Source organism: Heteronotia binoei, chromosome 1 (genome assembly GCF_032191835.1).
Source record: "Heteronotia binoei isolate CCM8104 ecotype False Entrance Well chromosome 1, APGP_CSIRO_Hbin_v1, whole genome shotgun sequence".
NCBI classification, from domain to species: domain Eukaryota; kingdom Metazoa; phylum Chordata; class Lepidosauria; order Squamata; family Gekkonidae; genus Heteronotia; species Heteronotia binoei.
Window position 1 is genome coordinate 20,457,142 of NC_083223.1, and position 26,339 is coordinate 20,483,480.

The 26,339-nt window shown below is 45.0% G+C and overlaps 1 protein-coding gene across 1 annotated transcript in view; it reads left to right on the forward strand.

Annotated features, from left to right (window-relative positions):
- The window catches only part of COL4A2 (collagen type IV alpha 2 chain), a 226,109-nt gene that overhangs the window by 60,626 nt on the left and 139,144 nt on the right, over positions 1-26,339 (forward strand). The window lies entirely within an intron of this gene.

Consider the following 26,339-nt stretch of genomic DNA (forward strand, 5'->3'; position numbering starts at 1 on the left):
CATCTTGCCAGCAACCCACCCCCCCAAAGTAAAGTCTCCTATCACTTGCTGGGGGGATGTGGCAACCCTGTAAACTCCAGAAAAGGTATGGAGCTAGAAAGCAGTTGAAAAACAACCAACAAAACCATATCTAAGTGTATATTTAAAGAGGGGCAAAAACTTAGCCCTATTTCCTCTGAGTCCCTCAGTGTTCCTCCTAGCCCACGCCCTGGCCAGACTTCCCTCCTCCCAGCTTCATTTCCCTTCAGACTTGCCGGCACCCTAACCCTACCATCTGCTCAGCCCCTTGGGGGTCAAGCATGGAAGCAGCAAGGCTTCCCTTCCCCCACCTCCTGCAGAAGGGGTAGCAGGCAGAATAATCTAAACAGCCTGAGAAAATCTGCTTCGTTTTGACCTTATAGCCTGTAAATGAATAGACAAAACACAAAGGCCGGTCTCCTCCTGTACTTCGGATATCTTGCATTTTTTGGTAGAGAAGTAATACTTTTTTTTTTTAAAGTAGATTATTCTTAATGGGTTTTTTCCCCAGTTTTATAGGGTAATGATTTGTATATTCTGATGCCCGAGCAGTATGCCATTATAGAATAAAAATTCTATAAATAATAAAAACAGGAAGCCAAAAAAAAAAGGGGGGGGGAGCTGAAGAATATCCTCCCTTGTTTGTTCTGGATCTCTTTCTGGGACTTGCTTGCGTTGCTAGAAAAGGTCAGCCTCCTACTATTAATACACAGGAATTCTGCAAAAATGTTATAAATATGCATAAACAAAAGACTTTAAGATGGTGTAACAAGAGCCCCGCTGTGCTGTGTGTCGCTCCCAGGACCATCCTGTACGAGGTTTAGATGGCGGAATTTAGCATGTGTGGACCCGACACACAAGGGCACATTTCACACACAAATTGGGCAGCCGTGCCAGACATTCAAATATTCGTTCTGTTTTCTGAAAATTCCATATTTCTTCTTGCCTTTAGACCGGGATGGAATTCTAGCAGGAGCTCCTTTGCATATTAGGCCACACACCCCTGATGTAGCCAATCCTCCAAGAGCTTACAAAAAAGAGCCTTGTAAGGTCCAGGAGGATTGGCTACATCAGGGAGGTGTGGCCCAATATGCAAAGGAGTTCCTGCTAGAATTCTGCCCCTACTTTAGACCATCCGAATGAGATGATGATGATGATATTGGATTTATATCCTGCCCTCTACTCTGAATCTCAGAGCAGCTCACAATCTCCTTTATCTTCCTCCCCCACAACAGACACCCTGTGAGGTGGGTGGGATTGAGAGGACTCTCACAGCAGCTGCCCTTTCAAGGACCACCTCTGCAAGAGCTATGACTGACCCAAGGCCATTCCAGCAGCTGCAAGTGGAGGAGTGGGGAATCAAACCTGATTCTCCCAGATAAGAGTCCACACACTTAAGCACTACACCAAACATACGATATCGAGCTAGTTGGCAGCATTTGTCCCCTAGGCAGGTGCTCGGAATTCACTGGATTGAATTCCATTTTCCAAGTGGCAGACACAAGAAGTCTCAAAGCATTCCGTTCCAATGTGAAATATAGGGTTCATCACAGCCAAGTTTGTCTGTGGATGCCAGGCCGGGAGTCTGGGCTAGAGGGGCAAGACTGACATCTTCTCCCTTTCCTCTGCCCCCTTGAGGGATCAAGATAACCAAGGGAAACATTTGCCACGAGGCAAATCAGCCAAGTAAAATGGCAAGGCTAGATAAGAGGGTCAGGCCATATTGCTTCCCTCCAGCTGGAAATGTTTATTTTTTTAAAAAATAATCCATAATACATATTTGGCAGCTAAGAGGAAGGCAACAGCTACAGAGAAAGCACTGTGGGAACACTCGTGTCTGTGTCATGCAATAACATTTAAGACAATTTTGAGCATTCAAAAAGATGGATTTTTTCAAGTGTTTCAAGGATACTGTGTGCAAATTTACAGCTAAAGTGTGATCTGAATAAAGAATGATGGCTTATCCCCATTTTCAGCCAGTTATTTGTATTAGATGTATTTTGATGAGTTTTGACTTTTTAAAGCCGCCTTGAACAAGAGCTAAAATGGAATAGAAAGTATTAAGTGTGGCCGGGGGTGGAATTCTTATAGGAGCTCCTTTGTCTATTAGACCACACACCCCTGATGTAGCCAATCCTCTAAGAGCTTACAAGGCTCTTTTTTGTAAGCTTTTGGAGGATTGGCTACATCAGGGGTGTGTGGCCTAATAGGCAAAGGAGCTCCTGCTAGAATTCCACCCCGAGTACATCATGCTACACATTAGTACTATGTGTGTATATTGTATAATCACTATACAGCTCAAATGATATTGTCTAAGAATCAAGAGAGCTAAGAATGAATAGGTATGAATACAACAGATTTAGCTGCTGAGTTCAGTTCGCAAAAGAGCATACCCAGTTCTTAAAACATCACTGACAGAATAGCAGCTCAGTTGATTATGAAATTCTGTAGCTGGGTCCAGACGGCCAGTTTAAGCTGACAGAGGCGCAGCTTCTATATGGATTAAAAAATCTTCACACAAGCACATCTGCCTCCCATCCTGCTCCCGTACTCACCCCATCCTCCAGTGTCTCTGAAGTGATTCAAAAATGGCAGCAAATCCTTCTGCTGCATGCCTTCCACCTTTCCAGGTGTCTGAACATGGGAGCACGCAAGTGAGGCAGATTGGTGGTGTGTACCCACCAGGCCACCCTAGGCATGAATACAGTGAAAAGGAGGAGGGAACCCAGTTGCATCCAGGAAAGTCCTGACAAAACCATTTTAATAACAGGGAAGGAGGGAGGGGGAGAGAGAGAAAGAGAGAAACTAAGGCAAAAAGCTATTACCTTGAATAAAACTGAGTTGGTCATACAGGTGTTTTTTGTATTTCTCCGGTGGGATTGAAGCAGCTGAGCAAAGCAGTGCCTCGCTCTTCCCCAAGGGAGGGGGAAGGAGGAGGAGCCTCAGCCAGTGGAGAAGCTTAGCTCTGTAGCTCTGCTGTGTGATTGAGAAAGCCTGGCAAAGCACTAGCTTTGATTGAGAGAGTTCTAGCTGTGCCAGGCTCACTCAATCACACAGCAGAGACACAGAGCTAAGCTCCTCCACTGGCTGAAGAGGAAGAGGGAGGAGGAAGAGGGGAAGAATGAGGAGAGGCTGCCTCAAAAAACAAAAATGATGAAGACAGAAGCAGGAGAGAGGGAAAAGGGAGCAGACCATAGGCAATTCCTCAGGGTACAGATCAGGCCCACAGGCCAGATATTTGACACTCCTGGGTTAAAGTATCAGGCCACGATGATCCCCGTTCAGTCATGAGGCCCACTGAGTGTCCTTGTGCCAGCTTGTCCTCTCATCCTAAGCTACTTTTCAGCAGTGTTTCCTCTAAGCTGAGTTAGCGTGAGCTTGCTCACAGATATTTAGCCTCCAGCTCACACATTTTTGTCTTAGCTCAGGAAAAATGGCCTCAGGACACAATAATTTATGCAGTAGCTCACAGCTTTAAGGCCAGTAGCACACAATTTTAATACCAGTAGCTCGTAAAGTAGAAATTTTGCTCACAAGACTCTGCAGCTTAGAGGGAACATTGCTTCTCAGGGTTATTGTGGACAGGGATGGAGGGAAGAAATGTGTCAGCCATGCTGCACTTCTTGGATGAACTTTAAATGGATATAAAGCTTGTTCCAAAAAATCTGCCTGTGTAGGCCTCATAAGTTCTGATGCAGCAAACTGCGTATGCAAGATGCAATATCTATAAGGGCTTGCAGAATGTCACCCCTTGTAGCCTTGGATTTCCCTAGTTCCTCTTTTAGATGAACCAGGATCCACAAAGGATCTTTTGCATATTAGGCCACACACTCCTGATGTAGCCAATCCACCAAGAGCTTACAAGAAAGAACCTTGCAAGCTCTTCGAGGATTGGCTACATCAGGGGTGTGTGGCCTAATATGCAAAGGCGCTCCTGCTAGAATTCCATGCCTGATGACACTAGACTTTGTTTTTCATTCTGTCTCCTGCCTTTAGAGCCCCAGGTGAATGTTACCAAATTGTTTTGTCTGTCATGTGAGTTATATTCTTATTAATTCCACTGACCTGTAAGGTTTTTTCACATCTTCAGAAGCCAGTAGGTGCATTTTAGAAACAATGGTCATCCTTGGAAGGGAAGCTCTTCCTAGTTAATAAAACATCACATTTTATTGCGAAAGAATAATCTGCAAGTTTATTGTAAGGCACGGTTAACGTTACAGATTTAATTGAAAACACCTGGCGGCAGTGATCTTTGCCAAGCACAAATACATTCTGTAGATGCGCTTCTGCCTTGTAACAAACTATGCTGTGTATTCCCCATGAGTTCTTGGAAGGCAGAAATATAACCTTCCTTGAGAACTGATTGGGAGCTCGATGCAGTTAAGGCGAAGTCCTACAGGGCCCTATTTATTTCAGTGGGAATCTTTAGCACACACTTAAATTTTACCCATTAAAACCAGCGAGATTTGTAAGGGCTTGACTTGTGCTGGGGCACTGAATCAACTTTGAAGTGATGGTACTTGAGTTGTACAGAATTAAGAGCCCCATGGCACAGAGTGCTAAAGCTGCAGTCCTGCAGTCGGAGCCCTCTGCTCACGACCTGAGTTCGATCCCAGTGGAAGCTGGTTCGGGTAGTTGGCTCCAGGTTGACTCAGTCTTCCATCCTTCCGAGGTGGGTAAAATGAGTCCCCAGCTTGCTGGGGGGAAAGCGTAGATGACTGGGGAAGGCAATGGCAAACCACCCCGTAAAAAGTCTGCCATGAAAACGTTGTGAAAGCAGTCACCCCAGAGTGGAAAATGACTGGTGCTTGCACAAGGGACTACCTTTACCTTTTTAGTAGAGAATTATTGTAGAAGATGTTATTTATATTTCAAGCAGAGAGCTGGCAAGCCGTTGCTTTATGTTACTTGTCAGTGCCGGCTTAAACCCTGTGGAGCCCCTAGGCAGTGAAAATTTTGGAAGGCGCCTTGGAAATTATCTCAGAGTTGGAGTGCCCACCTCACCACCTGCAGCCCGCAGGCACCTTCTTCAAAACCCCTTTGACAAAGCTGTGGGGGAGAGGCAGAGAGAGACAAACTCACTGATGACGCCAGCAGCAGCCGCACCAGACAAGTTGGGCAAAGAGCAGCTTAGTTGCTGGCTGTATGTGAAGGCTGGGAGGGCTGCAAGCAGGGGGAGAATGGGGGAGGGGAAGCTGGCCTGGGGCCCCTAAATGTGTGGAGGCCTATAGGCCGGTACCTACTTGGCCTAATTGTTAATCTGGCCCTGTTACTTGGTGCTCAAGAATTCATATATTTGCAGTTTAGGAGGTTGGAACATACACTGTTTTCTTGCCCCAGTGATACTCACTCGGCGGGTTGGGATTAGGGATGGGCACAAACCAAAAAACGAACCGCAGTTCGAGCACAAACTGAGCCAGTTTGTGGTTCATTTTGAACTGGTTCATTTGGTAGTGTCATTCCTGAACCCAAAAATGAATCATCTTTTTTCCATGGAGGTTTGGATGTTTTGTTTTTGTTTTTCTTTCTCCAGACACCCTGGTGCCAATTCAGTCAATTCCTAGGCAACACTAGGGGTGGACTTTTGGAGAGCTCTAGAAACATCCAAAGCAGTTGTCCATAGTCTGATTGGCAGTTTTGGGAGCCAACCACAGAGCTCCCATTCTACTGTATTGGAGATGATTACGTACTAGTATAATACCACACCCTGGTTCAGCTGCTATCACTTTGCAGCATGAAGAGAGAAGAGTTAGTTGTTGTGAGAGCAGAGGAAGAATTGTCTGAGGGACTCCTGCCCCCCACCCCCGCAATGGGACAACATCTCCCAGCTGGTTTCAGGGACGAAACCTGAAGCTAGAGCTGAGCTTTCCTGGGGGCACCTTGCTTTCGGGGGGCTATAATTTAGATATTCCAAATGCAATTTTCACCAGATTTGGAGGGTTGGTGGAGGAGAGCCCGCTGAAGACTCCCTCTGTGTTTGGCATCTCTAACCTGTGAGGGGGCTGTTCTACCACCTTCTAAACCAAACAAACTACAAACCAGTTCAGGGAATGGAAAAGTTAGTGTAGTTCATGTGCTTCGTGCAATCAAACAAACCAACACGAACCACTGTTTTCCCAGTTTGTGTCCATCCCTAGTTGGGATACCAACTGAGCAGCATTCCCCACACTACATTTCCTCTGCCCCACTCCTCCCCACCTTCGAAAGAAGCACAGAGGCTCAGCAGTGGAGAGCCCCACTGGGATAAGGGGGCCTCCCAGTGCCGAGGGCAAAGCCCCTCCACCCCGTGCAAGGCCGTGAGCTCAAGTCAACAGGGTTTCCAGAGCACCCAAAGGGCCTTGGGGAAAAGATGGGGGAGGGGCAGGGCCTCTCACTGCTCTGCCTGCCCCCTCTCCTTCTTCCCCCCTTCCCGTTCCTCTCCCAGGTCTGTACATAACGTTTGATAACCTCATTTTGCATGTAGATTGTTATACTCCAGAAGCCAAAACATAGCCCCACCCCCTCCCCAAATTCAACCCCCCCACACACACCTGTTATCACTGTGCTTGCTCCACTGAACTGTGCAGGCTTCATTTCCATCTCACTCCCTTTCCCAAACATTCGCCCCCCTCACCACTACACATGATTTGTATTAGTTTGATTTATCTTGATTATACCAAGATTATACCATGGTTATTATTAAAGTTGGTATTTCAGACTGCAGCAGACGTGGACTACTGAACCCTTCTTAAATCTTCGTTCGCGAAGTCAAGCCGAGAGAGATTTCTTGACCCCTTTGGAAAAAAACGTGACACCTGCCCCATGTGTCAAGAAAATGGGCAGCACCCTTGCCGTTGGGGCTTGTGATTGGCAGGTGATTCCCACCTCAAAACAGCTGCTGCCAGAAGAGCAGATAAGCCACAAGTCCTCAGGCCTCATGCCAGGAAGGGAAGTAAATCAGCTCCCTACAAAGATCTGGGCCCTACCTGGTTTATTAGCCTTCCGTAGGGCCTGTAAAACGGAGCTGTTCCGTCAGGCTTTTAGTTGAGGCTGCGGGTGTCTATTCTTGATCTGATTGGCCTCCGCTGTCGGCAATGTCATCTGTGCTATAAAATGGAATAATATCTCCCATCTTATGGGATAACATCTTGTCATGATGTGAGATGGCCAGGCTGGGCAATATTGTGATGATATGGAAATTTTCTGAGTGCTGTAGAGTTGTTTTTATTGTATTTTATTGTTTTATAATGGCCCTGTTCAGACACACAGTATAATCAGATGTCGCTGCTGTTTCCTTCCAGATTTAAAGTGGCTGATCAGACAGCAAAATCTGCCTCCTGGTATTAAGTCGTGGTAGCGCCCCCCCCCCCCCCCAATCCTTCTCAGAACCAGATTATTTTGTTACCTGCTCCTTTGCGGTGTTTTTTTTAGTGGTCCGGTTTCACCTCGTAGTTTTCTCCGTCTGGATAGTTCTGCTGTGATATTAACCAACTTCCGGATGTCTGAAGGCTGTCCCACAGCAAAAGGAGCCTCAGACATCCGGTTTACGGTCGCCATTGTTTTTACTACTTAACGATACTTGCATAGCCACATGTTTTACCTATGTGCATGTGCATAATGCGCATAATAGTGGAGGAAATAAAAAAAAGAACTGCATGGTGCAATCGTGTACGGCAGAAGACGGTTTCACCGCGGAGTGATTCGAATTGCAGTATGGTAGTCTGATCAATAATATTCGGAACAAAGAACAGAACCAGGTCAGTTTAACACGGACTCAACACGCTGTGTGAACAGGGCCTATATGTTGTACTCCACCCTGAGCCCTACAGGGAATGGGCGGAATAGAAATATAGTATAAATAAATAAATAAATATGGCTCCTTTAGTTGGTAACAGAAAAACAATGAAGGGAAAGAAACAACCCAAAAACTGGAGTAAGAAACCTAAAAAGGTTAATATGTAATTAAAGGGCCGAACATTAAAAACAAAGTGTAAAAAAATCATAAATCAACATACATGTATTTATTGTTGAAAGCTAAAACCATTTAAGGGCCCATCATTAGCCTCTGTCCTATGTAAAATCATAATACCTCAATGGGAACCCACTCAACTTGACCTGACGCGTTTCGACCTAAATTGGTCTTCTTCAGAGGTCAGAAAGGTAAGTACGCATATTGGCTCATAATACAGAACAAAATAAAACATCAGAACAATGCTGGACCACAAGGAAATTTCTGTATATAAAGGAGAAAAATTATAAATTTGTAAAAATATTGTTTCATGCTATTTAAGGATAATATTTAGAATTAATTACTTACAGTGAAGTGACAAAGGCTTAGAGATATTCTTGAGGCCTCGTGTTCTGTAGCTTTATGTCTTAATCAAGAGGATACCTATAGCATTCAGTGTTTTTTTGTAGGCCTAAGAACAAAATATTAACCAAAATATAAAAGTTAAGCCACACTAAAAAAATACCGAATAAAACCATAAATTTCAAATTTAATCAGTTGTCTCACCACGTGGTCCAGAATTGATAAAGTAAAGCCAGAGGCTATGTGCCAAGAGTTTTGTATAGTGCACTGGAGCTGGTGCTCAACTTAAAAATGCTAGGAACCAGATGATGCAATCCTGGCCCAATCAAAGCACATGATGTAATTAGAACAAAGGTCATGAGGGAAGATAAATTGGAAATTGCAGGTACATTATAGGTAAAGTGGAAAACTTTAAAAAGTTACAAAAATAATTTCAAAATTTTCTCTCCATTATACACAAAACCAGTCAATTTCCTCATTCAAACCATGAGGTGTTAAAGTCCCTAGAATGTGAATCCAAAATGTCTCTCTGGCCTTCAGACGTTGCGCAAGCTGTAGTTTTGGAGCATGTATTTGTTCCATGACAAAGAACTGCAGGTGCTTATCAGAGTGATTTGATGAAGCCCAGTGTTTCACCAAGGGAGCATTCTTCCTTTGAAGACGGATGTTACTTCTGTGCTCACAAATCCTGGTTTTCACAGTCCTAGTTGTATAGCCAATGTACATTATATAGCAGATTATATAATAAATAACCAATTTGGAATTACAATTAAGAAATGACTTAATGAAATACTTCTTCTGCTTGGTAGAGTCAAGAAAAGAATCAGTGCAATGCATTAAACTGCAAACAGAACAGCCCCCACATGGAAAGCTACCTACTGGTCTGTCCCTGCCATCCACTCCCATCTGTCTTGTTTGAATGGATTTTAATCTGCTGTTAACTAAAACATCCTTCAAGTTCTTAGATCTCCTATATGTAAAAAGGGGAGGAGGGCGGCATTTGGGAACCTTGGTGAGGAGATGCCAGTGTTCCATAATAATTTCCTTTACCTGTCTTGACCTGCCATCAAATGTTAAGGGGATAATTAGTCTCTCAGTTTGACTTTGTCTAGTTTTAGGGGACAATAAGGAGGACCTGCAGGTATTTTTTGCTTTGTGATAAGCTTGTTTAACTACTCTGGAGGAGTAACCTCTCTCCCTAAACTGTCTCATCAGTAAAGAAGCCTGTTTAACAAAATCAGAGTATTGGCTGCAATTCCTTCTCAGTATGGTAGATTCTTCTTTAAATGTAGGGGGTGGAAACTGTCACTGACAAGTAAGGAATTAACATCGTCAGTTGGTTTTCTATAAGTGTCAGTCTCAATCACATTGCTCACTCTCTTCACTACCACATCCATTTTTTTGTGGCTTGGAAAAGATATTTCTCTCTTTAAATCATGTCTCCAAGCCAAGCCAGCTGGCAGCTGGGAGAATGCACTTAAAGTTGCTTTCATTGCACCTCTCTTCCCTCCCCCTTCCCAATTTTCCTTCCTTCCTTCCTTCCTTCCTTCCTTCCTTCCTTCCTTCCTTCCTTCCTTCCTTCCTTCCTTCCTTCCTTCCTTCCTTCCTTCCTTCCTTCCTTCCTTCCTTCCCTCCCTCCCTCCCTCCCTCCCTCATAAGAACATAAGAGAAGCCATGTTGGATCAGGCCAATGGTCCATCCAGTCCAACACTCTGTGTCACACAGTGGCAAAAATTTTATATATACCACACACTGTGGCTAATAGCCACTGATGGACCTGTGCTCCATATTTTTATCTAAACCCCTCTTGAAGCTGGCTGTGCTTGTGGCCGCCACCACCTCCTGTGGCAGTGAATTCCACATGTTAATCACCCTTTGAGTGAAGAAGTACTTCCTTTTATCCGTTTTAACCCACCCTTCCTTCCTTCCTTCCTTCCTTCCTTCCTTCCTTCCTTCCTTCCTTCCTTCCTTCCTTCCTTCCTTCCTTCCTTCCTTCCTTGTGGCTCTCAAACATCTGATGTTTATTCTGTGTGGCTCCTACATTAAGCAATTTTGGCCAGCCCTAGGTTGGAGCCACCGTGCGATGTACAAAAGGAATGTCCACAGTTCACTAATCTGCTCGATCTCAAAAGGAAGAAGGAGAACAAGAAACTGGACAGCAACTGTGGGAGGTATCTCTGGGACCACCCATCCTCTTGACTCCTGGTCAGGACTCACGACCCATGCCAAACTCCTCGGGTCAGGAGCTCCCTGCCAGGAACTTGTAGTTCAGGGAGCCTGAACAGCCAGTAAAAGTACAAAGAGATCTATCAAGCTCTCCTTGTTCAGCTTCTACTCAGGGCTGATAGTCTGGCGTTTTCTCATTGTTTTGTTTTTGTTGTTTACTATGTTTTTGTGCCATGGAGATTTACAGGCAAGGGTTAGATCTGCTTCCCAGGGGAACCGTCTTGCATCCTGACTTATCTGTCTTTCATTTAGCAGCCTGGAAGTGAAGCGGTAGCTGCTAGCCAAACCTGGCTCTTTTGAGAGTGTGTTGTCCATTCTTACTTAAAAAAGAAAAGCAACTAACAGAGTCCATCAGTCCACTGGGGTGAGAGAACAATCTAATACGGGGGTGGCCAAACTGAGACTCGGGAGCCACATGTGGCTCTCTCACACATATTGTGTGACTCTCGAAGTCCCCACCTCTGTGTTGTCCAGCTTGAAGAAGGCAGTTCTCTCTTTAAATCACTTCGCTAAGCTAAGCCAGCTAGCAGCTTGGAGAATGCACTTAAAGTTGCTTTCTTTCCACCTCTCCCCCTCCTACTTCCCACATTTTCTTTCCTTCCTTCCTTCCTTCCTTCCTTCCTTCCTTCCTTCCTTCCTTCCTTCCTTCCTTCCTTCCTTCCTTCCTTCCTTCCTTCCTTCCTTCCTTCCTTCCTTCCTTCCTTCCTTCCTTCCTTCCTTCCTTGTGGTTCTCAAACATCTGATGTTTATTCTGTGTGGCTCTTGCATTAAGCAGGTTTGGCCACCCCTGATCTAATACAATCTAATAAGGCCAGTCCAGTAGAAGTGTTGGCATTTGTCTAGGTTAGGTTATAGAAGAATTCCTAGAAGGTCCAGTCTCTGCCTGTATCCTTTATGTCTGCCCTGAGATCCATCTGAGATGGGCTTGCCATTCCCGTCCCTCCAATAGAAGCTTAATGTGTGGAAACTGGCAGTTGTAACTTTTAGGGGCACGGCGGGAAATAACATGTCCTTGTAAGCATCATCCCATAGGGTATTTGGATTGTGAATGATAGTTTTTTTGTAGCAGGAACTCCTTTGCATATTAGGCCACACACCCCTGATGTAGCCAATCCTCCTGGAGCTTACAGAAGGCCCTGTAAGAAGAGCCCTGTGAGCTCTTGGAGGACTGACTACATCCGGGGGGGTGTAGCCTAATATGCAAAAGAGGTCCTGCTACAAAAAATAAAAGCACTGGATAGGTTAATTTCAAATATCATTTTCCCCATGAGTAGAAAAGCAGCTTGCTTTGAGGAAAGAAAAATGGCTGGCAGAGGAGTCAAGCAGTGCCTTGTTCTGTTTATCCCACTTCCAAAGGCGAATTTCCATCACAGCTTTAATAGGCCTGTATTTGGTATTCCCAGTAGTAATGTATGGCTGTGAGAGTTGGACCATAAGGAAGGCCGAGCACAAAAGAATAGATGCTTTTGAGCTGTGGTGCTGGAAAAGACTCTTGAGAGTCCCTTGGACTGCAAGAAGATCAAATCAGTCAGTCCTAAGGGAAATCAACCCAGACTGTTCCCTAGAAGGTCAGATGCTGAAGCTCAAATAGTTTGGCCACCAAATGAGAAGGGAGCACTCCCTTAAGAAGACCCTGATGCTGGGAAAGACAGAAGGCAAAAGAAGAAGGGGACGGCAAAAGATGAGATGGCTGGACAGCATTACTGATGGAACAAACACAAATTTGAGCCGACTTTGGAGGATGGTGGAAGACAGGAGGGCCTGGCGTGACTTTGTCCATGGGGTCACAAAGAGTCAGACTCGACTGTGTGACTGAACAACAACAAAAAATTTGGGTTCATTCACACTACAGTAAATAAATGTGTTTTGCAGCTGGATTTTTGCTATTAGTACACAGTAAAAATCCAGTTGCAAAACACATTATTTGTAACATCTAGTTTGGCCCCAATGGATTGTGGATGCTATGACAGCATGGATTTAGGTGGTTCAGGAATGGGTCTGGTATATTGACAGCAGAATTAGTTTAAAAGCACACTGATATTGGGGGAATTCCAGAAGCTAATGTTTGGATTCTCTTGTTAAAATATTATCAGCTGGTGTGGTTATTTCAAACCAGTTTTTCAAGCTGTCAGAGGCAAAAAGTGTGGAAAGAATCAATTTATACCCTGAAGGGAGGGGAAAACCTCAGGAAGCTATTTCAATATGGTAATTGAGCCTAAAATAAAATGTCTGTTCGGAGTTTCTTTCCTCGTTTATTCCTAAAAACAAGCTACATAGAGAGGGTCAAAGAGAGCCAAACATACTTGGAGAATCAGAAATATTTGTGCTGGGGGGAAAAAGGCATTTGAGCCTATTTACAAAGGGAAAGGTGCGTAGCCTTATATAACCCTGAAAGAGTTAAGCCAAGGAGTTTGATATATTGTAATTTCTTTGTTAGGCTGAATATAATTCACATATTAGGAAGTTAAAACTGAAGGGGAAAAAAGGAAGGGTTTCATGTTCACTAGAAAACAGTTAAGAACGAACTAAAATGAAGGGGGGGCGGTGTCTGTGGCTTGCTGGAACACCTGCTTGATGTGGAGAAGGTCCCGAGTTAAATCCCTGACACCTTCAATTTTTGCCAGAGACTCTGGACCACTGCTGCCAGTCTAATAGGGTTGCCAGGTCTGGGTTGGAAAATACCTGGAGACTTTGGGCATGGATCGGATAGAGGGAGAGGTTTGGGGAGGGGAGAGGCCTCAGTCTGGTACAATGCCATAGAGTCGCCCAGGGCTTTTTTTTGTAGCAGGAACTCCTTTGCATATTAGGTCACACACTTCTAAGAGCTTACTGTAGGCCCTGTACTAAGAGCCCTGTCAGCTCTTGGAGGATTGGCTACATCGGGGTGGGGGGGATTGGCCTAATATGCAAAGGAATTCGTGCTACAAAAAAAGCCCTGGAGTCCACCCTTTCAAGGCAGCCATTTTCTCAAGGCGGGGGCTGATTTCTGCCAGCTGGCGATCAGTTGTAAAAATCTCCAGGCCCTACCTGGAGGCTGGCAACCCTACAATCAAACTTTGATGGGCCAAGGATATGTTCCGGAACCTCTCAGTGGAAGCAAAATTCTCAAAAAAATGAACTTTTAAGTTCATGAGAAGCACCTGCGTGTTTCTCCTTCATTTCCCTCTTGAGAGTTCTGGCACCTCTTTTTCGAGAAAAAAAAAGCCCTGACTATTTCCGTGTCTACCTTCCCTTCAGTGGTGCTCCAAGAACCTAAGTGAGTTGAAAGGGCACCATGACACATTCATAACAATGCTAATGCCTCAAATACTGGGGACATTCTCCTGAGGGTATTAAGAGCACTAGGGGTGGAATTCTAGCAGGAGCTCTTTTGCATATTAGGCCATACACCCCTGATGTAGCCAATCCTCCAAGAGCTTACAAAAAGAGCCTTGTCAGCTCTTGGAGGATTGGCTACATCAGGGGTGTGTGGCCTAATATGCAAAGAAGCTCCTGCTAGAATTCCACCTCTGAAGAGCACACACACTGGAATGAAGAAGGATATCCTGGAAGGGCCAGTCCTCCGTTGCCCAATGTTGGCACCCACAAACATGGTGGTGTAAACAGAATGTTGGGTGTGGAGCTGAGTTCAAATTCCTTTTCACTGATGAAGCATATTGGGTGGTCTCTGGATAGCTCTCCTTTCTCAGAGATAGATTAATCTACCCGTAGACTTATGAACTGCAGTCTCAATGTGTGTATATTGTGTGTGTGAGTGAGGGGCAGATAGCTTTGAAAGAAACCATGTTTTGAGTGGCAGGTGGGAGGGGAAAAGTGGACTGCTTAACTCTTTCTCTGCTGACCTTTTTTAAAAAAGCCTTGGAGGCTGCTGCTTTTCTTCAATATGACTAATAGGGAACCAGATAGGCCTTCAGCACACTACTAGAAAAGGGAAGATTGTTGGAAGTGGCTCTGTGCTTTGTCTTCCAGCCCAGACGGCAAAGATTTATTGTTGCCCCTTGAATGAAACTTCCTAGCATAGTGAACATTTTTTCCCCCAAAGAATGTGTTAATCAAAGGATCGTATTTATCCCCTCAAGAAGATGCGAGACGCTGGATGCCATATTTTGCTTTAATAACTTTATTTCTTTTTGTGTATATATTATTTTTAGAAAGCAGAATATAATATCCCCTCTATATTCATAACTTTATTTCTTACTGATCTATTGAACTATTAAAATATATTTTATGCGGGTTTCAGTTGCCAAAAAAATAATAACAATCACATGAAGTGTACTTTTCCGAGGATTACCCATTTTCAGATTTCAGTCTTTGGTTTCATTTCTCATGCACTTTTTAGCCAGTATTGTTTATGCACATGTGCTGCAAATTTCATAGAAAGTATTTTCCCTGCTTTTCAAAATAAGATTCACACAGCCGTCTCATTCCCAACTTTGACCTCATGATATATTTCAGTCTATCCCTCCTACAGTTTGAACTGATTCTGTGGGGATCAAGCAGTAAAAATCTCACATGCTCTTTCTTTGTTGATTGAAATGATGAATGACACACTTCTGGAATGCTTCCAGGCGAAGGATTCTATATAATGCGGATGTGGGCCGAGCGAATATTCCCTGATGATGCAGTGGTACGGTGCCCTTCCTTCCAATTCCCATGCTATCCTCAAGCCGGTTATCATGAGAGATTCCCAGCTCTTGAGAAATTAAATTTCATTATAGAATGAGATGCTTTCTAAGAAAGAAAAAAAGAACTGGACACAAACCAGCTTTCCCCATCGGTAGACACTCCCTTAAAATCTGTTCTCCTCTGTAAATGACCCACTATAATAAACAGGACTCCTTTGCATATTAGGCCACACACCCCTCATATAGCCAATCCTCCTGGAGCTTACAGGGCTCTTCTTGCAGGGCCTATTGTAAGCACTTGGAGGGCTACATCAGGGGTGTGTGGCCTAATATGCAAAGGAGTTCCTGCTACAAAAAAAGCCTTGCTTCCAAAGCAACGGTTAAGTTCATTGGAATGATTTTGAGAATTAGAATCTCCCACCGGGGACCCAGTTTTCCTCTGAGCTAGGGGGACTTGCTGAGAAGCTCTTTCTTATCGTGGCAGGAAGATGCCTGCATTTTATCAAATATGGAGCTAATACAGATAATGCAGGTATAGGGAAGTAATTTCAGAAATGGACATGTGTGGAGACATTTGGAAAAATCCTCGAGCCATTGTGAGCTGAGCCCAACACCCTCTGATTTTAGGCTCTTGCCACAATTAGGCCAGGTCTTCTGCCCTCCCAGTTCCCATCACCCTTCACTTTGGTTCCCAAATTGAGATCACTCAAGCAAACCTGAGCCAGTGCTTATGTGGAATCACAGCCCCTTCCCATGCCAATGAGCCAGCTAGGCTGTTGGTAGAAATACTTTGGAAAGACAGTCTCATCAGATCAGTTCACATTGGTGGCAAGAGCTGTGTAATGACTGGCTGGTAAATGTCCCTGTCAGCTGCCTGTCCTCTGAATTACTCCCTGCCCCAACAAACACACATCATCTCACTGAACTCCATGAATTCTGAACAAGACAGCCAGGCAGCAGAGTAACAGCTCAATCCAGGGGTAGAATTCTAGTAGGAGCTCCTTTGCATATTAGGCCATGCACCTCTTATGTAGCCAATCCTCCAAGAGCTTACAAAAAAGAGCCTTGTAAGCTCTTGGAGGATTGGCTACATCAGAGGTATGTGGCCTAATATGCAAAGGAGCTCCTGCTAAAATTCCACCCCTGGCTCCATCAAAGAAATGTCTGACTGGTATCATTATTATATTATTTATTTGGATTAATGGCTTTCCACCATAACTGGCCCTCTCCTCTTTTTTTTCCATCTCGCCCCCACCCCCCCTTCTTTAACCTGCCCATGGAATGGAAACACAGTCCAAAGTGGGTTATAGATGCCATCCGGAGATTATACTGATTTGGTGATTCTAACGGTTTTAAAGCTGTGTTTTGGGGGTGTTATGCTGATGGTTTTAACCTGTTGTGAATTGTGCAGAGCCCCATGTAGTCAAGGATTGGGTGATTCAGAAATTTAAAATACAAATAAAATTAATTATAATTGTAATTTTGTTAACAACTATAGACTGAGGGGGGCATTGGTCATGTGTAAATGCATAACCTTGCTCTGGATTGGAATTCACATAGAATAAATGTAATAGTTGAATCTACTTTGGATTTCAAGTAATGTATGATGTGTACATAGATGAAGTTTCAGCAGTAGAGCATTCAGATCAAAGCTAAGAACGAACGCTTTCAGGTTAATATAATTACTCAACTTACAATAAATAGTACATTTGATAGGATGACTGAACAACTCCTATAAACCAGCGTGGTGTAGTTGTTAAGAGCTGTGGACTCTAATCTGGAGAACCAGGTTTGATTCCCCACTCCTCCACATGAAGCCAGCTGGGTGACCCTGAGTCTGTCACAGTTTTCTCAGTAGCCTCATAAGGCACCTGTTGTGGAGAGCAGGGCTGCCATGTTCATTAGGCAGCCTTGGGCAGAGTGTGGCCTGGGGAGTAGGGCACCAGGCTGGGCCCTTACCCTTACCTCTGTGGCAAGGGTAATAGGCAAGCCCAGTGGCACCGGACCTCAGAGTGTGCCGCTGGCAGCCACAGCTCCAACTCCCGGAAGCTTCTGGAAGCCGGAAGATGGAGTGTCGGTGACCAGGCAGTGCGGGGACATGCTCTGAGGTGCAGGAGCTGCGGTGCACCGCCGGGCTGGGAAGGTGTGAGTGGTGGAGCGGAGGCGGTGCCTTGCCTGGGGCATCAGAGAGAAAGAGAATTTGATTGTAAGCTGCTTTGAGATTCCTAAAGGTAGAGAGAAACACATAAAACCCGACTTTTCTTCATAAGCCAGTGTGTCTAGAGAGGACAGATAAAACTTGAGACCTTTTTCTGGCTGGGGCATTCTTTTCCAACCTCAGCCTTTTGGATGCAGTGGTGAAGGGAGAGTAAGAAGAATGAGAAACCAATTCCCTTTGGAGGAAGGGGGCGGTGGGAAGTATGTAGGCTGATAGAACTGAGAACAAGTCTTAGGTGCTGTTCTCATGTATGATCATGAGCACCAAAATTGTTTCCAGAATTATGGGAAGTGAACGGAAAGCTAGTTATGAACAAACATTCTTGGGCTGGATTTGGAAATGGCACAGCAATTTATGAACAACATTACAGAACTCTCTGGAGAAGAAACCCCCCCCCCCTCCAAGTTGTAAAATGGCTCATAAATTCCTGGGCCATTTGTATGGGTCCCCCCAACTCTCATCTTGTGCACCACTCCCATTTTTTACCCTTGGGACACCCAAACTCTTCATGCTTGCTGGTTCCTTCCTCTTTTTCCTTCTTCCAGGCTGCAGCAGTAGCCATAGCCGTGTCAGAGGTTTCAGTCTCCTCTTTGCATTCCCATCATGGTCACAGCATGGGAAACTGGGAAATGTAGACCGGGATGCCTACATTAAACTACATTTCCCAGTCTCCCTTGTGCCTTGAATGCTGCCATAGCCAAGGCCCTTCCTCCTGCTAGAGTAGATGCTTCTGCTGTGTACCTCAGGGGAAAGTAGGTGGGAGTGGAAGGGAGGAATTCTCCTCAAATTTGGATTCCAGTCGGAGCTGGAGAAGAGCCCGAGGCTCATGTTGAAGGGGGTATTCCAAGCCACCAAAGCATGTTCTAGACTGAAAGAATGTACAATCTTGCCTGCCCTGCTATGTGGAAGCTGAGGTTGCTTTCCCCCGACCGCCATCCTATCCCACATGTTTCTCTTTGAACTCTGCTCTAAAAAAATTTAGTGCCATATTCCATGAACATAATATATGCAGTTGGTTTTTGCAAACACACCCTCTCATGCAAAACCCCCACTTCAGGGCGGGAGCGGAAGCTCTTACACTGTTTACGTAGCATCCCCAGATGTTACAGCGTTTCGTTTGCGCATTTTTTAACATATTGATGCCTTCAGACGTCAGAGCGAGAAAAGCCAGCGGTGAGAATTCCAGTTCTGTCTCCCTGGGACGGGAAGGGGCCCGCTCTTCCATGGCTTTGTACAGCCACTTCTCTCCTTACCATCCATGGTCATAGCCTTGCTCTGAGTCTAGCTGCCAAGAGCACTTTGGATTCCTGTAAACATGACACAAGGGCTGGAGTTCCTTGAGAGAAATCCCTCGGCAGATTGTTTACACCCCCGTACTGCTATCTGTCTGGAGATGTTTTATAGTTCGTTGACTTGCAAATGCATCAGGAGACACCCTGGCTTAGGCTCGCTTTGCCTCTTGCAACACAGTTCTCCAGTGCCCCTTTTCCTCTTGCTTGCTTAGAAGCGGTCCTTGCCGTTGGTGCCTTTGTTCTCTTTCTGGCCCTGTTTGCACAAGCGCTGGGAAATGGCTGGAATGCCGTGGCTTAACTCAACTGGCCTGTCTCATCCCTTTAACAAAGCTTTTTGCTGTTTTGCTGCCTTTGTCAGCAAGGGGAGCTAAAGGAAGAACAGGTTGGTTCCTGTCCCCCCATCTCAATTGATCCCCATTTTTTGAAAAAGGTAGTCCCCTGTGCAAGCACCAGTCGTTTCCGACTCTGAGGTGACGTCGTATCACGACATTTTCACGGCAGACTTTTTACGGGGTGGTTTGCCATTGCCTTTCCCAGTCATCTACACTTTCCCTCCAGCAAGCTGGGTACTCGTTTTGCCAACTTCAGAAGGATGGAAGGCTGAGTCAACCTTGAGTTGGCTACCTGAATCCAGCTTCCGCCGGGATTGAGCTCAGGTTGTGAGCACAGAGTTTGACTGCAGCTTTACTACTCTGTGCCATGGGGCTCCTCTGTTGCCCTTTAGCCAGCCGAAAAAAAGGGACCCACACCAGCTTTATTTTGTTGCTGTTGTTCAGTCACACAGTCGAGTCCGACTCTTTGTGACCCCATGGACCACATCACGCCAGGCCCTTCTGTCTTCCACTATCCTAAGTTTGCTCAAATTCATGTTTGTTGCATCGATAACACTGTCTTCTCTAGTGAGTGCTCCGTTCTCTTTGGTAGCCAAACTATTTGAGCTTCAGCTTCAGTATCTGACCTTCCAGGGAACAGCCAGGGTTGATTTCCTTTAGGATTGACTGATTTGATCTCCTTGCCATTCAAGGGACTTTGTTTAAGAACAGGGAAAAGAAGGTAGTGCAGTGAAAAAGAAGAAAAAGAAGATGATGATATTGGATTTATACCCCGCCTTACACTCTGAATCTCAGAGTGGCTTACAGTCCTCTTTATCTTCCTCCCCACACACAACACCCTGTGAGGTAGGTGGGGCTGAGAGAGTTCTCACAGCAGCTGCTCTTTCAAGGACAACCTCTGCCAGAGCTATGACTGACCCAAGGCCATTCCAGCAGCTGCAAGTGGAGGAGTGGGGAATCAAACCCAGTTCTCCCAGATAAGAGTCCGCGCACTTAACCACTACACTAAACTGGATTGGAATGGGCCTTGGGGAGAGAGGGCCTTTAACTGAAGAAATAAATTTAGATCCATCATGTTTGGCCATTGCTTTGGCTGAGAAGGCAGCATGATTGGATAACAGGGGACTGGGGTGATGGAGGTCCAAGTTCTTCTTCTTCTGGTTTAGCACAGAAGTACTTCTGTGCTAAACCAGAAGACGAATGTGCTGTTGAGTTGCGACTGACCCATTGTGGCCTAAACCGTTAGGGTGTTGTTAGGCAAGAGACGAGTGGAGGTGGTTTGCTCCCCTCTGTGTAGCAACCCTGGTCTTCCTTGGTGGTCTCCCATCCAAGTACTCATCAGGAATGACCTTGCTTACCTCCCAAACTCTAATGAGCTTGGGCTAAACTGGGATATTCGGGCTGCGAAGGGACTGTTTATTTCACAAACCCTGTTTGGAATATCCCAGGCAAACTAGACTGGCGCAGTCAGAGAGCAAGCCTTATTTCTGCTTGTCTTTGGGTCTTGCTCATTCCTGAGTCCTTGATAGGACTGAAACAAACACTGGTTCCTGCCTCAGAGCTATTTTGTGTCTTGCTTGATTCCCAGTGCTGAAAACATTTACATACTTGTTTGCAAAATTTATATCCCGTCTTTCTGCCTTCTGAAGGGGCCACCAAGGCAGCTAACAATTCACAATGTACATGATAGAATCACATTGTAAAACCATTAAAATCAACCCCCAGCACGCATCATTAAAAGAAATTAGAACCAGAGTTGAAATATGTATAAGAGACATAAAAGCAGAAGTTGAAAACATTGGTCAGGAAGGAGGGAGGAATCACTGAGAGAATGTCAGACAAAAAAAATAAATTATTTATTGGCAATGGAAGGGGAGTAGTTAGGGTTGCCAGGTTGGGACCACAAGTTCTTGTATTGTGAGAAAGGGAGAAAAGTACTTCTTTCTCTACCGTCTCCATCCCATGCATAATCTTGTAAACCTCTATCATGTCACCTCGCAGTCATTTCTCCAAGCTAAAGAGCCCCAAGCGTTTTAACCTTTCTTCAGAGGGAAAGTGTTCCAAACTTTTAATCATTCTAGTTGCCCTTCTCTGGACTTTTTCCAATGCTATAATATCCTTTTTGAGGTGCGGTGACCAGAATTGTACACAGTATTCCAAATGAGACCGCACCATCAGTTTATACAGGGGCATTGTGATACTGGCTGATTTGTTTTCAGTTCCCTTCCTAATAATTCCCAGCATGGCGTTGGCCTTTTTTATTGCAATCGCACCTTGTCTTGACCTTTTCAGTGAGTTATCTACAACGACCCCAAGATCTCTCTCTTGGTCAGTCTCTGCCAGTTCACAACCCATCAACTTGTATTTGTAGCTGGGATTTTTGGCCCCATTGTGCATTACTTTGCGCTTGGCCACATTGAATCTCATCTGCCACGTTGACGCCCACTCACCCAGCCTCAACAGATCCCTTTGGAGTGCCTCACAATCCTCTCTGGTTCTCACCACCCTGAACAATTTAGTGTCATCTGCAAACTTAGCCACTTCACTGCTTACTCTCAACTCCAAATCATTTATGAACAAGTTAAAGAGCATGGGACCCAGTACTGAGCCCTGCGGCACCCCACTGATTACCGTCTTCCACTGCGACGATTGTCCATTTATACTCCTCTCTGTTTCCTATTAATTAGCCAGTTTTTGATCCACAAGAGGACCTGTCCTTTTACTCCATGACTCTCGAGTTTACTGAGGAGCCTTGATGAGGAACTTTATCAAAAGCTTTCTGGAAGTCAAGATAAACAATATCTATTGGGTCCCCTTTGTCCACATGTTTGTTCACCCTCTCAAAGAAATGTAACAGGTTAGTGAGGCAAAATCTTCCTTTACAGAACCCATGCTTAGTCTTCCTCAATAAGTTTTGTTTATCAATGTGCCTACTCATTCTGTCCTTGATAATGGTTTCTACCAACTTTCCCGGTATTGAAGTCAGACTGACTGGCCTGTAATCTCTTGGATCTTTTCTGGAACCCTTTTTAAAGATGGGGGTGACATTTGCTACCTTCAGGAACGGAGGTAGATTTCAATGAAAGATTACAGATTTTTGTTAGAAGATCCACAAGTTCACCTTTGAGTTCTTTCAGAACTCTTGGATGTATGCCATCTGGACCAGGTGACTTATTAGTTTTTAATTCATCTATCAGTTGTAGGACCTCCTCTCTTGTCACTTCAATCTGACTCAGGTCTTTCAACATCCCTTCCAAAATTAGGGGTTCTGGAGCGGGCAAACACTTCTCATCTTCCACAGTGAAGACGGAGGCAAAAAATGCATTCAGCTTCTCAGCCATTTCCCTATCTTCCTTCAGTAATCCTTTGACCCCTTGGTCATCCAACGCCCCACTGCCTTCCTGGCTGGTTTCCTGCTTCTAATATATTTGAAGAAATTTTTATTGTTGGTCTTTATGTTTTTTGCATTATGCTCCTCATGGTCCCTTTTTGCCTGCTTGATCACAGTCTTGCATTTGTTTTGCCACAGCCTGTGTTCCACTGCTTAAAGGAATCCTTCTTACCTTTTACAACTTTTTAAATGTTTGTTAACCATGCAGGCCTTTTCTTATACCTGTTTGTGCCTTTCCTAACTTGTATATATTTTATCTGAGCTTCTAGGATTGTAGTTTTAAATAGCCTCCAAGCTTCCCCAAGGGAAGCTTTCCTTTCAGTTTCCTCTTCACATGCCTCCTCATCTCAGAGAATTTACCCCTTTTAAAGTTAAACATGGTTGTGCTGGCCTTTTGGAGCAACTCCCTATTTATACAAATGGTGAAATCAATAACATTATGATCACTGCTCCCAAGCGGTACAATCACTTTACATCTCTCACCAGGTCTTGGGCATTACTTAGGACTTGGTAGGTTCTGTGACCATCTGCTCCATAGCACAGTCATTGAGAGTGTCATTGAGAGCGTCTAGAAACTCAATCTCTTTCTCTCAACCAGAACACATATTGATCCAATCAGTCTGCGGGTAGTTAATCACCTATTATGACACAGTTTTTACGTTTAGCCACTATCTTTAATCCTTCCATCATATTATAATCGTCCTCTATATTTTGATTTGGTGGGCGATAACAAACCCCATAATTTCTTTTGGGCCCTCTATTTCGACCCAAAGCATTTCTAGAAGGGAATCTAATTCTCTGACCTCAGTCTTACTAGACTGTATACCCTCTCTGACATGCAGAGCCACCCCACCCCACCTCCAACTCTTCCCACCATGACCACTGGCTCCTCCTCAGCACTGTCTATCAGCCTATCTACAACACGCGTAATGTCTGCTACCTTCACACCAGGCAGGCAAGTCACCATACGGTCAGTACGTGATTTTGACACCCAGCTGTCTGCTTGCCTAAGGATCGAATCACCAACTACCAAGACCCCCCTTCCCTCCCTGCCCAGGGAAGGTTCCTTGGCGTGAAAGGATACCCGTTCACCAACTGAAGAAGAGGTCTCTTCTGAGGGCGCGTTCCCCTTATCCTCAGCACGGTGCTCTGTTCCCTCTCGACCCTCATGCTCCCTGGAAGCAACGGGGCTGCTATGTTCAGAGTGGGGCTTATCTAACACGTCCCCGAGAGTCTTCTCCGAGTACCTAACTGACTGTCTCTGCATCTCCAGGTCAACCACCTCAGCCTCAAGGGTACGAACTCATTCCCTGAGGACCAGGAGCTCCTTGCATTGAGCACACACCCAAGACTTCTGTCCTGTGGGCAGATAGTCATACATGTGACACTCAGTGCAAAGCCCCCACCCCGCTGCTGGCATTCTACCTTCATGATCGCTTTTTAAAATATACAGTCCCCCTTTAAATCCTGTTGTGTTTATGTGGCTCTCGTTCTGGAGGGTCTACTTACCTTATTGGGAACACAAGGAAAATACGGATCCGGGTTCCTGGTCCTTACAGAGCCCCCAGGCCAAGAGCTCTTTAGCTCTCGCCCTTCGGCTTGCGCCAAAGGCTTGTGCCTCTGGTAAGGTGGAGCTTAATAATGAAAGAAGGTGGGGCCTCAGTCTGCCCCAGGACAAAGCCACTCCCAGTCAATCAGCAACAATCTCCTTCAGCCCCCTCAAAACAAACAAACAGCAGTTCTCCAGCAACCACACAAAGTCAGAAATTCTCAGCAATCACACAATCCCACAACTCAAACTTCTCAGCAATTTCCCCAGCTGTTTAGAAAGCCAATCCTCACCCTTATAGCCTTCTTATCTGCTCTCTCTCAGAGCTCTCTGAAATACTACCTTGAGGTTGGCAACCCCAGGAGTAGTGAATGTTCCTGGGGGGGAAGAGTTCCAGAGCTCTGAGAAGGTCCTCTATTGGGCTGCCACCCTGCTGGAAGTCACTAGTGCAGGCATGCAAAAAAGTTAATGATAGTCAGTCCACCCTTGGCGGAATGAACTGCCCCTATGTTGTCGAAGGCTTTCATGGCCGGAGTCCATTGGTTATTGTAGATTTTCCCAGCTGTGTGGTCATGATCTTGGCATTGTGAGACTTGATGTTTCACCAGCAACTGTGGCTGGCATCCTCAGAGGTGCAACCCAGAAAACTGGAGTTCTCTCTGGGTCAAATTGAGAAGAAGTTGGTAGGCAGGTAATTTATATCTACTCAGGCAGGTGGGGTAGGGCTGAGCCGTTATTTTGTGGGAGCTTCCTGGGCTGTGACATGCTAATGGAGCTTACCTGAGGGGGTTCTTTTGTATATGGATTGACTATTGAAATTCTAATCTTATCTGTAGTGCTGTTGTAAGCTGTAGGGCATTTTGTGGGAGACTGTTTTTCTTCAGGTGTTTGTTTAATCCTTGGTTTAATTGCTGTTCTGATTTCATTCTTAGAGTAGCCATTTGCTTGAAGTGCGTGGTTTAGATGGTTTTAGTTCATCATTGAGAAAATCTGGTTCACATATCCACCTTGCACGGTCTGCTAATGTGTTGATTATGCCTCAGTCCATACTTTTGCTGTAGTTGTTCCATAGAACTTAGCAGGTGGATCAGAAGATGATTCTTGTAGCTGCCCATGAGTCCGGCTGTGCCCCTCACTGAGTTGGTGGGAATCAGAAGATTTTGGATTTATATCCCACCCTCCACTCCAAATCTCAGAGTCTCAGAGCGGCTCACAATCTCCTTTATCTTCCTCCCCCACAACAGACATTCTGTGAGGTGGGTGGGGCTGAGAGGGCTCTCACAGCAGCTGCCCTTTCAAGGACAACCTCTGCCAGAGCTATGGCTGACCCAAGGCCATGCTAGCAGGTGCAAGTGGAGGAGTGGGGAATCAAACCCAGTTCTCCCAGATAAGAGAGCTATGGCTGACCCAAAGCCATGCCAGCAGCTGCAAGGGGAGGAGTGGGGAATCAAACCCTGTTCTCCCAGATAAGAAAGCTATGGCTGACCCAAGGCCATTCCAGCAGCTGCAAGTGCAGGAGTGGGGAATCAAACCCGGTTCTCCCAGATAAGAGTCCGTGCACTTAACCACTATACCAAACTGGCTCTCAGTTGACTATCCTTTGCATAAATCTATCTGCAGTTTCTTGGCCATGAGCCATCAACTTAATGTCTGGGTGTGTAGAATGGAATATTGATGGTGTGACCTGATTGCCGCTTCTGGAATTACTATGTAATTTCCCTAGAAGACACAGCCTCAGCATTCCTGTTGATGTAATTAAAACAGTCTTCAGCCAACAGATCATACAGCTTTGACCTCCGTACCTAATTGATAACACATGCTGTAGAAATATAGTAAATAAACAAATGCTGAAAAGGGGTCTTTGCAGCCCTATTGCAGTGGATTGCTGTTGTGATCTTCTGAAACACTCAGCTCTTTCCATGCTCGACGACATTTTTCTTTTGTTGCTGAGCATTTTGGAAGAGGTCTAGTTTTGAAGAGATTTCTATTGTTTTTGTTGCTATGCTGCAAAAGATTGCAATTATAATCTTCAGAACAGAAAAGAAAACACTTTTTTAAAATTCAGCACATGTGGAATTAGTTTGGGAGAGGTTCATTTAAATTTTATTTTTGCTTCTTTTCTTGGGAACGTATCCCAGGATTACAATTCTAGAAGCAACACAGTATGAGTTTCACTCCAGTAAATGTTTATGTGCCCCAGAATACAGGGCTAAGTTCATATTAGGAAGATTTCGAAAGCACCCTTAGTCATTGGGTTCCTCCTATCCCAAACATAAAACTGTTTTGACTGATGTTGTAGATGCCTGAAAACCCAAAGAAAGTTGCCCGATTGCATTCTGAAAACTTACAGTAGCAGAAGAGGTCTGGAATGTAGAGACCTTACACAGCCTAGGACTGA